The sequence below is a fragment of the Ailuropoda melanoleuca genome, chromosome 6, assembly GCF_002007445.2.
Source record: "Ailuropoda melanoleuca isolate Jingjing chromosome 6, ASM200744v2, whole genome shotgun sequence".
Lineage (NCBI taxonomy): Eukaryota > Metazoa > Chordata > Mammalia > Carnivora > Ursidae > Ailuropoda > Ailuropoda melanoleuca.
The window spans coordinates 123,696,108-123,710,449 of record NC_048223.1 but is presented as its reverse complement, the minus strand read 5'-3'; the positions used below and the strand labels follow the sequence as shown (position 1 = coordinate 123,710,449).

Below are 14,342 nucleotides of genomic sequence, written 5' to 3'. Positions count from 1 at the left end.
ACTTTCTCCTATTTTTATTTATTCATATACAAAATAAGAAGGCTCTGGGGATAATTTGTTTGGTTTTGTCTTTCTGTGGTGGAATTCTTTTTTGATCATTTGTTTGTTTATTGCTTCACACTAAATCTTCTGTGGAAACCCCCGTTGGCCTTTGTTCTGAGAAATGGCTCTCCCCCATTCCAAGTAGTTTGGGGAGCCTTCCAGACACAGGCCCCTCTTCCTCAGTTACAAAGTGGCAGGCGTCCCACGCTAGGCCTATCACGCATGCCACTTCTCTGAAGTTCACTGAAGAGAACATTCTTTGCTCCTTCCCACCAAGAGCACGAGACATTACCGTCCTGCTTCTTTTTTTCAGCATAGTGGTCAAAAGCATTGATTCAGAAACCAGATTTTGTGTGTTCATTATCACGGATCAGATGCTCCCTAGCTGTGTGACCTTGGGTTTATTACTTAACCTCTCTGAATCTCAGTTTTCTGAGCTATAAAATCAGCATCATAATAGTGTCCACTTTCGTATTTAGTATGGTTCTGAAGTTTAAGTACCTTAATGAACATAGAGCTCTTGAATAGTGACTGACAGATAGTAGGGGCTCAATAGATGTTTATTATTATTGTTAATTGTTGAGCTTCCCTTTCATTTAGGTAGAACGAATCCACATTTTTCCATTGAATTCTTTTTGCCCTCCCTACTTTTTAACTATGGACTATTTCCGTTCCTTGCAAGCAACATTTTCCGGCGGAGACAACCCTGGTATAAAAAAATTTATCCTCAGTGCAGGGGAAGGGGCCCTTTAAGATCCCCTCCATGGATCGCAGACACAGCTTGAGACCCACCGGATCCAGTCACGTCAAGGGCTCCTTGGTCTGTGTGCTCTGATATTTTTTTCCCTGGTTACACCTGCAGTCCTGGCCCTAAGGGTCATGTGCTGAATAATGACTCAAACTTCGGACAAATATGCAAATATATTTGTGTTGTTCACAAGAATCTCTTCTTGTTAAGACAAAGGACTAAACTCATAATTTTACAGTATATTCAGCAAGGGTCAATTGAAAAAGGAGAAAGGAGGAGGAGGAGGTGATGGAAGAGGAGAATGAGAGAGGGGGGAGGAGAAGGAGGAGAAGGAACAGAAGGGGGAGGAGAACACCACCAGGAACAGCATCTCAGGACTACCTGGACATCCCGTTGACCCACTCACAGTGTTCTTCTGTGATCCTCCCTCATCTAAAGGATATAAGTGACACCACGTCAGCAAGGCATGCAGACCCCCCCACCCTGGACTGCCCTTGGCTGCCTCTCCATCCCAAATCCTGCTCCTTCTCTCCTCTCCTCATCGTATTTTGCTTCCCAAGTACCAGACTCCCATTGCATTCTCTGTGTTCTATGCTCTCTCATGCCTCCATATTTTTGTGTATTGCCTTCTTGCCATCTTGTCCAGCTGGAACTGACTGCTTGACTTCAAGCCTCAGATGGCATACTGTCTTCCCTGCAACAGCCCCTGGCTTTACCAGGCATGGTCTTGAATCCCTTTCCCTAGTGCCCATTGCACTTTGTACATAATCTCCCTTTTGCTCTCAACAGATGTGACCATCTTGCAGGAAGGTGTGTGTCCCTCCATCAGTTTGTGCTCCTCCAGCCTAGTCCCTGACCCAGAGCTGGTGATCTGGAACATTCACCACACATGGTCTTCCCCAGACCATGTTATCCTTCTCTGCTGTTCTTCCCCAGACCACGCTATCCTTCTCTGATGAGCCCTTCCCTATTTCCGGCTATTAGGGAATAATCCCAGCTGGAAGTTGGTTGTTGGGGGGGAAGCATTAGTTCAATTTCTGCATTTCCCTTTAAACAATGCACAATGAGGGCAGAGACTGCCTCCTTTTTTCCCTGCTGGGTTTCCAGTGCTTAATAGGAGAAGCTTAAGAAGATGTATGCACTAAAGCAAACAGTACACCCATCCACGAATCTGCCTGCAGATCTCTCAGTCCAAGACTACCATGTCCTTATAGGAAGTGATCTCCCCCGAGCAGATGAGTTGTCATGTTCTGATGGCCCCAGCACAAGAGGCTGTCTGAGCTTCCCCAAGAGCAGAAATGCGTTCCTTGGAATCTGTAGATGCCAGGTTTTGGTGTCAAAATGAGATGATTCTGATACCCATGAGCAATGAATCTGGTCCTGTGATACCAAGACAAAAAGAAAACATGTCAGTGCCACTCTCTGGGGACAGTGTGACAACATCAAAATAAACTCACAGCAAATGCTGTGAGCTTGGACTGAAGGGAAATGTTTGGACTTTCGTAGACATGAGACCCCCAGGCAGGGGGAGGGTGCCCGAGTGCATGGCTCCCTTCCTCACTCCCCTGCCACCCCATGTCTCAGCCTGACCCCCTTGAAGTCTACAGAGGAAGTCAAAGGCTCTGAGTTTCTCCCATTGCCATTCTTCCAGGAAGGTGACGAAAGAAATCTTAGCTTGTTAATTTTATGCAACAGTTTAAGACAATATGAAGTGTCTGATGGTAGGTAATGTGACAGATAGCATCTTGAAAGAAATTTTAAAAAGCCGAACCAAACCTTCATCTACCCCGAATTTCTGGGAAAGGTGACGTAGCCACACGCCAGCCTATGCCAGGCACCCACCCTGTGCCAGATCCAATGTGATCCGGCAGAGAGAGAAACAGACACGGGGGCTCTAACCCAAATGGGCTCTGTTCCTTAGGGGACGCGGGGTCACAGCCCGCACAGCAATCCACCAGTCCCACGGCTGCCCAGGCCACCGGGCAGCTGCAGGAAGCATCAAGCACACGGAACAACAACTATTCAATAATCTGTAAGTTGCCGGAAATGCATCCAGCCCTGTGGTCACATCTTGAGCTCCAAAGCTTAGGGTCTCTACAGTCCTACTTTGTCCCTGGAACAGGATCCGAATAGCTCACTCTGTAACCATGTACGAGTTACTTGCCCTTCCCGAGCCTTCCCCTTCTCATCTATAAACTTCAGGGAACTCCCCACAACCTCACAGACCTCTTGTGAGGATTAATGGTGGAATCATCATATAAGTCTTACAACCATTTATATAAGAGCTCAAGACCATCCCTGACCCGCAACGGTGCTGGACTCACATTAGTGCCCAGGTTCTCTTTAGAAGACAGAAAGCTCAGAACTGGAGAAGCCCTCTATTAATTCAAACCTTTCATTTTATTGCTAAAGAAACTGTGGCCCGGAGAAACTCACTCACTTCCTCAGAGTCCCGCCTACAAGGTCACCAGAGAGTCCTTAGTTGGCTTGTATGTTTACTAAGCACATAAATAATACTTAAAATGTATCAGACACTGTGCTAGGGGTTTGACAAGTATCAGTACACTTAATAGTTGCAGAAACCCTATGACGTAGGAATCATTGTCATCTGCACTTTCCAGATGAGGAAACAGAAGATTCATTGACTTGCCCAGTGACAGGCTTGTAACTAGTGCAAGAGGGATGCAAACCCCGGCAGTCAGCCATGGTCGGCCGTCAAGTCCATGCACTGAACCACTGCAGCACTGTTGCCAATTGCTGGAATGCTCATGATGCTTCTTTAATACCCTCCTCCAGCCAAAGGCACCTCTCCCTGTCACACTCTGCCTCCTCCTTCCTCACTTCTTCCTGCCTTTTAGCTCTCCTAATTAATAATAATGAGAGGGAAATTACTTTCTCTTAGAATCCCACTGAGCAAAGGCTGAGGAAGCAAAAGCTTCCTTGTTATTACTTTACCAGAGAGAAGAATTTCAAAGAAGCTGGGGAGAAAAGGGGGAAGCACATGGGGAAGGGAGGGACATCCTGGAGGGTGTGATGCCCAGGGGCTCCACTTGGTATTGTTCTATCTCAGGGACTGTCCCTCAGAGGCACAGAAACTTTTGCACCAGGGGGCAGTCTGTGGGAGATGGCGAGGGAGAGGAAAGGGAGCAGGGTCACGGGCTCCCACGGAAGTCTGGCCTCACAGGTCCCCTGACCACGGATGCGGGTCATGCCCAGGCTCCAGGAATCACATCTCAGGAGCAACAGGGAAGCTTGTCATGGTGGGAAGGGCTGGAGCCCTTCAGAGGGGGGGGGGAAAGTGGTCCAAGGTCTAGGTTGGACTCCTTGGCGGGGAGGCTGTGAGGAGCTGGGGTGGGTGCTGCAGGGCAGGGATGTCCGATCCGCCTGCCCAGCAAAGCAGTCGAATCCTCTTGACTCCAGACCCAGCCAGGAGCTCCCAGTCTACTGTATTTTCCTTGTTCCTGTTTTACCTTTAGGCTAATTGTCTCTGTAATTCGGGGCAGGTCTTTTTCTATCGCTTTTTCATTTATTAAATAAGATGTTATGAAGATCAGATCAGAACAGGCAAGGCACACATCCAAGATTACACGATGTGGGGATGGTAGAGGCAAAAGAAATATTTAGCTTTTGCAGTGACATCGGGGTACTTTTCAAGCAACGCTCTAGAGGAAGAAACTCTTAACCATCTCTGAACCCACCACGGAGAGAGAGCCTCCTGCACAGGGTGGCCCGTCCATGGTTGTGCACCCCCTTACGTCAGGGCCACACAGCTGGAAACGGAAACTCATGGAGAGTCAAGAAAGTGCATTCTCCTTGTTCCCTGACTTCTCAGTCACCAAAAAAAGGGCTTTGTTACCACTTTAGAAACAATACCCCTGCCCCAAGTTGCCATCGGTAGTTGACAAGTACTCCCTTCTTTACCTATCATGACACACACAAGTCAATGAAGCATTGAAGGTATTGGATAATCTTGATAAAACACGAGATAAAAATGACGATCATTTGTTAAGTGCCGGAAGGTACCAGAAACTGTGCTACGTGATGTCTATCGTAGAACTGTTAACATATATTATGTGTTTCTGCCATTCTGGGCACTGCTCGATACAGGGTAATGTGTGCCACTCGTTCTGTCCCTCCAGCAGCCCCGGGAGATCAGTGCTGGTGTGAATAATCTCTATTTCACCGGTGAGACAAACGAGGCTCAGAGAAGTTAAGTAACTCACCCCATGTCACACAGCTAGTGACACGGGATTGAGATCACTGTTTAGGCCTCTGGCTCTACTAGAATCCATGCTGTGCACTTCACTCAGTACTAGTTAAGACTCAGCTCGACTCAGATGTGGCCCCCCACCCCCCGGGTTGCCAACTGCAATCTTGCCCATGTGACGATGTGCAAACTCTTTGTGAAATGTGCTACCCAGCCAACCTCCCCAGACCTACGGACCCCTTCCCACCCTCCGCCCTCTGCTGGTGCCAGGGAAATTGCCGTGCAAACCCTGATCAACATTCCAGTTCTATGACCTTGAACAAGTCCCGCTCACCTCAGGGCCTCTGTGTCCTAATCTGCAGACCGAGGGGGAGAAACTCTTCCTTCACAAGGGTCCTAGGATGCACGTTAAGCATTGTGTGGGCGACGTGTCCAGGAACACAGAGGAGTTTCGCTAATGCCCACTTTCTTCCCTTCCGCCTTCTGAACTTCTGAACTTGAGCTGAGATTAGTTTGCAACATGAACCAGGTGCCTCCCAGCTGACGTATCCCTCCCGCACTTTGCACGAGCCCTGGGAGTGAGCACACTCTGTTATATTTATCACAGTATGTGTCTCTCCTCCTCCCGGGTCATGTGAGGGGGAAGCTTCTGGGTTCACCTCTTCATCGCTGCCCTGGCGCTGCTCACGGTCTCTGACGAGCACAGGAACTTCGTGGCTAAATGCCCTGCTAGATAAACGAGTGAACAACGCAATATTATATTTTGGGGTGCATAACACGCATGCAAGAATGCCGTGACGACTTGGGATATGACTGGGTTAGACCTGCGTGTGCCTGGCTGGATCTCCAGGGGAGCTCAGCTGACACGGATGACCTTTTAGCTTTTCTGGGCTCAGCTCAGTTCCACCAGCTTTTCGCGAACACCCACAACGAACCCGAAGTGGGGACAGGCAAAGGCCTGACGGTCATGAGGAGTGCACGGCTCTGCCCTCATTTCTGGGCTCATGATGCCAGTTCTTCCGAAGCCCTGCACAAATTAGCCACTCCAGAAGCATTTTTAACAAATACACCTTTGTCTTTGTCCTTTGCCCAGGCTCACAACACAGGAGAAAAAGGAAGCAGACAGGCTCCAAGAGAAAAGAAATTTGAGGTGTTTACTTTCTATTCTCTCTCTCTCTCTCTCTCTCTCACACACACACACATACACATATGCTATATTTTCCAGGTTTAAGAGGAAGCCATATCAAGTAGCATGGAAAGAGCGGACCTGCCCCTCCTTCCAGCAGGGTTTTAAAATAGTTTGGTGACTACTGAGCCTGGGTTTGCAATGGAACATTTCACACCCCGGGAGGGATGTGCCCAAGCTCCCCCCGCCGAGGAGGGGGCCGGCACAGGACAAGTGGGGCCCGGACGCTCTCCAGAGAGAGGCCACACTGCCGTCCCCACAGCGGGCCTGTTGTTCAATACATCAGCGCACAAAGGCATCCACCGCAATTAGCAGGACGTGCAGGGTAAGCAGGGCCAGGGGCCAGACAGGACGCACCACGCCGTCTCCGTGGTGACCACACTTGACAGACGATCCCAGGTCATCTGATGTAGCGCGAAGGAACCACGTTCAGGTGAAGAAGGGGCCCGGCCAGGAGACAGTGTGAGTTTGTACTGACAGGTGGTGGCCTGGAGCTCCCTGCTCTGTAAACCCGTTAATCAGCCTTCACAGGCGTAGCATGAGGCTGAAATCAGATGAGACCTGTGGATGGCCTGTGGCGGAGAGACTTGCGAAGGGACATTTGCCCTTTTTATAGGGAACGACTTCCGGAGAGGGCACTGACCTTCCACGTAAAGCTTGATGACCTTGTACACGCCAGGCACCTGTGCAGGGGAATGCCAGCACACGGCACCAAGACAGCCCCGTCTTGGCATTCTGGAAGCAAATATCTCCTCCTTCCCCTTCCCCCAGCATACGTTACCCCTAGGTCCTAACTGACAGCGATGAAAAAAGACTTTGAAATGTAACACGCTATTGGAAAATAGACGTTAACTAGGAAATCGCCCCAATTTATTGCTGCTTTTGCAACGATTTTTTTCTACCAGTTACGTACTGAATATGGTTGTCAATAATAGGATGACCATTTATAAAGAACTTGCTTTGCCAAGAAGTTATAAGGACATGGCCCTATCCTGTAGCCTCACCCCCTGCTCCCCTTGTCCTAACGGCTGCATTTTGAGAGTCACCCTCAGAGACCGCCAAACCTGAGGCTCGGTTCTACCCCAAATCACCCCACTAACAAGTCACCTCCACTGGGCAAGTCAGTCGGCTTCCGGGAGCAAGACACCCCCCATCTGTAAATTTCAGGGGTGGGTGACATTTGCTTTTTTCTTTCTCTGTGCTTTAAAGGTGAAGACCCCTCTGTCCCCAAGACCACTCAGGCCTGGCTCCCTCCAAATCCTCAGACACAGTCAGGACATTGCTAGCTTCCGTGGAGTCTCTATGCAATCAGAGAGAGGGGCCCCTGCTGGCTGGCTGCGGCCCCACAGCTCTGGGAACAGGTGATCTCTTGGTGAGAAAACTCCCACTTGCTTTGGACAGATGCAATCTTGCACCAGGAAACACATTTGGCCGGAAGGGGATGGGCTGGATTTCAGTCTCTGCTCATCTTCTTTGTGCAGTGCACGACCTGTAGAACTGTAGGTGGTGGCAGCCTAACGGGTCTCTCCTATGTGGACCCAGGCCTTTGTCACTCCTGACTTAGCTGACTTCAGCCTCCCTGACAGGGCCTCCAGCATGGATCTCCCCCACTCCAGGCCGTTGAGTAGATCCTTGGGGATTTTCCTTTCTTGGTTTTGACTCTCGCCAAACCAATTCAGAAGGTTTGCAGTAAAGTGATTAGTTTAGAGCAGGGACACTCATACCCGGCGTAGCCACTCGTGAGCTTTGTGATGCTGGTCCGATTCTTTATGCTTTCCAAGCCTCTGTTTGCTCATCTGTAAGATGGGCTAATGATGAGTATCTCACTGGGTGTATTCATTGGGAAGAGTAAATAGGTCATGTGGGAAGGCTACCGGCGGCATAGTAAGCACTTGATAAGGGGGCTGTTCCCAGGACAGTTCTCTGATCCAGGTCAGCAAACTTTTCTCAGAGTATAAAATATATTCTTGGTCTGTGGGTTTTAAAACTGCAGCCATGGGTAGATTTGGCCCGTGGGTCTCTAAGTATTGCATTAAGGAGCGTACGTGATGTGATGAGCACTGGGTGTTATAGGCAACTGATGAATTATTGAACACTACATCTGAAACTAATGATGTGCTATATGTTGCTAATTGAATTTAAATAAAAAGATAAGTATCTGAAGGAGCCATTTACCTTTTAATTTTTCAGTTATCCTTCATTGAATTTTAGGCAGGAAAACGGGATTGTGCGTGTGTGTTTGTGTTCTGAAAATTGGAGGATTCATGACATTTGTGGGAAGCTCTATCCCTCAATGACTTACTCTGTAGTCAAAATACAAGCTCCCTTTTATTGAGTGTCTGTATGTGACAGGCCTGGCATGCGGTATTTTTTTACATTTATTTAATTTAACCTCCAGAGGTTGGGATCATCCCCATTTTATCCACAAGGCCAGGGAAACTCAGAGTGGGTAAGTAATTGACCCTAAGTCACCCAGCAAATCAGAGGTAGAGCCGGATCCCATCTCTGTTCTGTCTGCCCCTCGAGCCCAGGGTTTTCAGCGCTGTTCTCTCCCAACCTCTACCTTCCTTAGCTGACTCCATGGGTCACACCCTGGGTCCTGAGCAGCCAGCCTTCCCCAGTCCCAACCCCATCATGGAGAAGGGAGGAAGATTCTGCTTAGCACTACTTGCATATATTCTGAGCCAGGTGCCTCTTGTTTCCTAGCAGTCTCTGAGCCCAGCAGTGTTGGGAAAGAAGGTCCGAAAGGACCTCAGTCAAGTCCAGAAAATCCTCAAAGAACAGAAGACAGTAAGGACTCAGCCAGTGCTGGATCCCGACATCGCCTAGAGAATTGGCGGTGGGACCCAGCTGTCTTATCTCTGAGACGAGGGCAGGAGCCAAGGCCACCACGGGGGCCCCGGGGATTTCGAGGGAGACACATCCGGGTTCGTGCATAAGCTTCCAGGTGCTCTAGGATCAAGGTATGTCAGAAATTCAAAGAAACCAAAGACAGCGGGAACGAGAGGGACAGTTTTACATAACATACGTCAGCAGTGGTAATGAGATAAGTACATCACCAGAAATGTAATATTGATCTCACTGGGGGAGCAGAACGTTTTGTCTTGCCAGAGGTTCTGAGGTCAGCTGTTGGCTGATAAGCAAAGCGGTTATAAGCTTTTCTGGTCAGATAATATTTTGAGAAGCTTGGAGCTGTCTGTGGTTGGACCGTCATGATGATGACTCCAGCTCTCCTTCTTGCTAATGGTGAAAATTCCTCTTGAAATCTGAAGCCGTAACCCTAGACAGATGTTTCCCGAACTCTTATGTACATACAGATCACCCAAAGGGCTTGTTAAAAGTGCAGATTCTAATCCCGCAGGTCTGGGGCAGGGCCTGAGACCCTGCATCTCTAACCAGCTCCCCGGGGTGCAGATGTTGCTGGTGGATAGACCACGCTCCAAGTAGCGAGCCTCCCTGCACCACATCCCACACACAGCTGACCCTGACTTTGACCTCCAAGATTCATGTAGGGTCGCTTTGCAAATCTGTTTGTAGCTGAGTCATGGGAGAAGGAGACGCCAGGCTAGGGAGCAGGATACAAGGGTCCAAATTTGGTTGGTTCCTTGTCTGTAATGGGGTCTTTGGCAAACTAGTTTGGCTCTGAGAATCTCCCTTTCTTCATGTATGAAGTAAGGAAAATAAAGATCCTGCAGAAAGGCTGGAAGGACTAAATGAGGTAACGTGTAAAGAGACCCAGCACACATGTACATGTATTGAGTCTGAAACTATTCTCAAGGCCAGCTCTCACTCCAAGTACCCTCGGGGCACCCCTGGGGGCCACAGGCTGGAGCCTGAGAGTGCCCGTGGTGGGGTGTTGGCTCTGTGCTTGAGAGTTTGGAAAAGCAGTTTCTTCTCCAACATCTGTTCTCACCCTGTCCCAGCCTGGATGTCCCTCTTTTCCCTTCTTCTTCTCATGCCCTTCCCCTCCTTTGCTGTCACCAACTCCCCACTTGATTGCCGCCCCTCCTTCCTTGCTCTGTTTGAAGGTTTGAAGGTCCCCCCTCCTGTCAGGGTGGGGTCTTTCCAAGCCCCTCCTGCTGCCCAGCCCTTCAGGCCATTAGAACTAAGCCCCATCTTCCAGGCCAGCAGGATGGACAGGGAAGAAATTGCTACCAGACCCCTACCCCTGACCTTGAACTGTCCTTTACAGAGCTTCGCTCACTGGTGGCTTCCTACTGCCGCCTGATCTGGTTCATTTCCCCTCAAGTACAAGTGCCTCTTGCTGCCCCTCCAAAGGCTGCCCGCGTGTAGCAGGACAGAGCCTGACTGCCCGCCAGAGGACTGGGGCTTTACTATCAGCCAGAGGACACCCCCAGCACCAGCCAGAAAAGAAAACATAGAAACTGGACTTCTTCCAAATACAAAACTATGCATGAAAGGACATTATCAACAAAGTGAAAAGACAGCCTGCAGATTGGGGGAAATATTTGCAAACCATATATCTGAGAAGTCCGGTATCCAAAATACAGAAAGAATTTTTACAATGTAATACACACAAAAAGACAAGCAACTCAATTAGAAAACGAACAAAGGATATGAATAGATATTTCTCTTAAAAAGGTACACACATGGCAAAGGAGCAAATGAAGATGTGCTCAGGGCCATCAGGCATCTGGAAAATGCAAGTCAGAATCACAGTGGAAAACCACGTTACACCTGTCAGGATGATGATAAAAACTTAGAAGAAGGAAAGTGGCAGGTGTTGGCAGGGATGTGGAGAACCCGGACCCCTTGGCCATTGCTGCTGGGAATGGGAGATGGTTTGGCCGTTGTGGAAAAGAGTTGGGGAGATCCTCAACAAGTCAGACGTGGAATTGGCATAGGACCCAGCAATTCTGCTCCTCTGTGTATGCTCCAAAGCAAGTATTTAAACCAAATCTTGTCCGTGACTATGTAGAGTGGCCTTGTTCACAAGAACCAAACAGCAAAAACAACTTGAATATCGGTCAGTGGATGAATGGGTCAACAAATCGGGGCTGACACATACAATGGAGTCTCAGACGGTCACAAAAAGCATGAGCTTCTGACACCTGCTGCTACATGGAAGATTCCTGATAACAGTAAGCTAAGCAGAAGCTCGATTCCATTTATAAGAAGTATCTAGAACGGGTAAATCCATACCAACAGAATCCCGATTGGTGATGGCCAGGAACAAGGGGAGGAAGAAATAAGGAGTGACTGCTCGCTGGGTAGGAGATTTCAGTTTGGGTAGTAAAGCTGTTTTGGAACTAGACAGAGGTGGTGGTTTCACAACACTGTGAATGTAGTAAATGTCCCTGAACTGTACATTTTTTTATTTACTTATTGGAGAGAGAGAGAGCGAGCATGTGTGTGCAAGCAGGGGGGAGGGGCAGAGGGAGAGGGAGAAGCAGACTCCCCGCTGAGCTGGGAGCCCAATGCAGGACTCGATCTCAGGACCGTGGGATCTCGACCTGAGCCGAAGGCAGAGTTTTAACCTGCTGAGCCACCCAGAGGCCCTGAATTGTACATTTTAAATAAAATCTTTACTTTTTATATCATGTGAATTTCACCTCAATGGAAAAAAATTGTCAGAGAAACGAAAAGATAGCAACAAATGCTCCATCTTCCCTAAAACCCCCCCTCAGAGTTTCTGTGTGACTCTGGGTAAGTCTCGTGGTTTCCTTGAGCCCATGTTCCCTCTCTATTCTGTAGGATGGGAAGGACGATGGCCTCCCAAGTGAACTGCTCTGACAGTTAGATGAGAATGCATCTAGTATTAGCTAACAAGAGATTTTTTAAATGAGAAAATAAAAAGATGTCCATGCACATTTCATTTCAGTCTGAAGTCAATCCCGTGCTTTTCTCCTTTTCTTTTCTTAGAAAATCTGTCCTGCTAGCCACTTTGCACAAAGCCACTTTGTCACTCCCTCCTTGATATTTGTTCCTTAAGTTCTCCCCAACTTGACATGTTAGCTCTTTATCATAAACCCCAGGAAGGAGGAGACCATGTCCGTACTCACCCGTCTCGGCTTCTCAGCACCTGGCCCGTCCCGAACCACTCAGCGATCACGCCAGCTGTCACTGTGTGAGCTCCTAGTAACTGGCTTCTAGGCCAAGCACTTTACCCTCGTGGTATTGTATTAAATTCTTGCAGCCCTTTTATGAGGTAAGGATGGCCATGTCCATTTTGCAGGTGAGAAGGCAGGTGCAGGAGGAGGGTGGCATTTCCGAGGGCACACAGCTGCTGGGTGACAGAGCTGGGATGGGTGTGAGGTTCTGTTCCGACTGGACCAGAAGGCTCCGTCCCTAGACTATCTCCCATTCAAAAGACGTGCTGGACTGAGCCGGATACTCATGCTGAGTATCCTTGACTATCTCCTTTCCTCCTTTTCCCATCTGCTCTGCCTGCAGAAGCAAGATCGAATTCCTGTGCACGGGGGGTGACGTTAATCCACGGGGCTGATCTGGCGTGGCCTCAAATTTCTCCAAAGTGCCTCTATCTCCCTCGGCCTCCAGGAGGCTGCTAGCGAGGGTTAGTGTTTGCTGCTGTTATAACTGAGTGTGGACAAGGGAAGCCTCTGGTGTTTCCTGAGCACCTGTCACATGACACTCATCATGGCACGGGAGCTCCGCCATCATCCCGGGTGGCAGGAACTATCGTTCATGTGACAGCTGAGATAGTGGTGGCTCAGAGGGTTGGGTGACTCTCCCAACCTAACTTCTAAGAAGACCCAGATCTTCCTGAATCCCAAGCCCTACTTTTCACTCCGTGGCAATATGTGGTTGGGCAGTTTCAGCCGAGTGATTGTGCCGGGGGTGGGAAAGGGGCAGAAGATGGGGACACAGCTATAGAGTGGATTGTCTGGGGGCACAGGGGGGCTTCCTTGTCCCCTCCTTTTGCTGCCCCGCTGTAACAAGGCCCCACTTCCTTGGCTCCTCCCAAGCTGCCCTCTGCTCCGGCCAGGAAGCAGGGAGGAGGGGACAGGGCTAATCCCTGCTCAGCTCATGGATATTTTGGCTGAGACACGACCCCTGCAGGTGGGAATATTGGGTGACAGGGCGATTTGCACAGAGAGGAATGTGGCACCTGGACGATCCAAAGTTGAGAGGAGGCGGAAACCCGGAAATCAGCTAGAGTGTTCGATCTTGTACAGGGGACACTAAGGACAAGAAATTGGCCTCGTGCCTTTCCAAACAAACTGGGTAAAAAAGTATTGTTTTTGTCAAAAAGTGACAACAAAGAAGAAATGAGTGCCCGCTTGTGGAGATAGACACCACCCCGGGGACAGCTGGCATGCCTCCCCTACTCTATTCCAGTCACTTTCTGACTCTGTCTACACTGCACTGGACACGGGACCAGGAAGACTCACGTTTGCCTATTATTTAGTCGGTGGCTCGCAAACGTCTCTGCCCCTTAAAATCATTTGGGGGCTGATACCCAGGCCCCACCCTGGACCCATCCAGCCTGAATCTGAGCGCTGGTATTTTGTTTACTCTCCACGCGTGAGTCTGCCATGCAGCCGAACTTTGAGAACCACTGGCTTCCTATGGGTTGATTTTCGTGGAAACCTTCCAAGGACAGGTTTTCTTCTTTTCATTTTGAGAGGTCTGTCTGTCTCCATCGTTGATGCTCTCATGGCCGGCTTGCCTGTGGAGGCGGGTTGGGGGCATGTTGAGGACACTGGGAGACACACGGCTAAGCGGTTAGAGAGGTGGGGTTGCCACGGGGCAGGGGGTGAGCTGGGCACGCTCGTGGCGGGCACCAGGCAGTCCCAGAGCTCCTGCTCGGACCCAGCGGGCCTCGTGCTGACTGCAGGGGACATGCAGAGGGATGCAAGCTTGGCTTCTGCTTGAGGAGGTCATGGTTCACTTGCTTCCAATCCGAGCTCCTGGACTGCACCTGGGGATTGGCTAGAAGTATGCACTGTTGGGCCCCAGCCCAGTGCATCTGAATTAGAATCCCGGGTCATGGGGTTCAGCGATCTGTGGTTTGACAGCCCTCGGGGAGATTCTGACACCTGCTCCAGTCTGAGAGCGGCTAGGCAAGTGGGTCATGGGGGACAAGTCTTCAGAGCGTCAGTTTCCTTATTCCTAGGCTGGGGCAGATCATCCACATTCCATAGGATGAAATCGTAAAGAGCTTGCGGAATTACCCA

The 14,342-nt window shown here is 49.6% G+C and overlaps 1 long non-coding RNA gene across 1 annotated transcript; it reads right to left on the bottom strand.

The window, feature by feature from the left end:
* Positions 1 to 944: 944 nt before the first annotated feature.
* Positions 945 to 12,742, bottom strand: LOC105236205. The gene is made up of 3 exons (XR_854647.3): positions 12,207 to 12,742; positions 5,332 to 5,726; positions 945 to 2,170 (listed from the first exon to the last, which is right to left on the bottom strand). It is a non-coding gene; the product is annotated as an uncharacterized LOC105236205 (long non-coding RNA).
* Between the last annotated feature and the right edge of the window lie 1,600 nt (positions 12,743 to 14,342).